Source organism: Penaeus monodon, chromosome 30 (genome assembly GCF_015228065.2).
Source record: "Penaeus monodon isolate SGIC_2016 chromosome 30, NSTDA_Pmon_1, whole genome shotgun sequence".
In the NCBI taxonomy this organism is placed as follows: domain Eukaryota; kingdom Metazoa; phylum Arthropoda; class Malacostraca; order Decapoda; family Penaeidae; genus Penaeus; species Penaeus monodon.
The window spans coordinates 27,823,397-27,823,663 of record NC_051415.1 but is presented as its reverse complement, the minus strand read 5'-3'; the positions used below and the strand labels follow the sequence as shown (position 1 = coordinate 27,823,663).

The 267-nt window shown below is 33.3% G+C and overlaps 1 protein-coding gene across 1 annotated transcript in view; it reads left to right on the top strand.

The window, feature by feature from the left end:
* The window catches only part of LOC119592394 (neuropeptide FF receptor 1-like), a 97,236-nt gene that overhangs the window by 80,062 nt on the left and 16,907 nt on the right, over nt 1–267 (top strand). The gene's annotated exons all lie outside the window — the stretch shown is intronic.

The following is a 267-nucleotide window of genomic DNA, read 5'->3' as shown; positions in this document are numbered from 1 at the left end:
GGTACCAGTTTATTTGTTTTCATTCCCAACTCGCTTTGTCTCTGCATTTTGACAACTCACTTTTGTAATACGTTTTTGTTAGTCCTTTTAAATTTTTCTGTCACACCCATTTTATTTATATTCATTCATTTCTTCGAATTTGTGCATTCAGCTTCGATTGGCAATTACAACCTAGTAAAGATCCGAATAGGAAACCTTTCTAACGGCGATTTTTAAAGACCGATTTTTAAATCTGAAATATGCAGTTATATACTGAACACCCGTGTA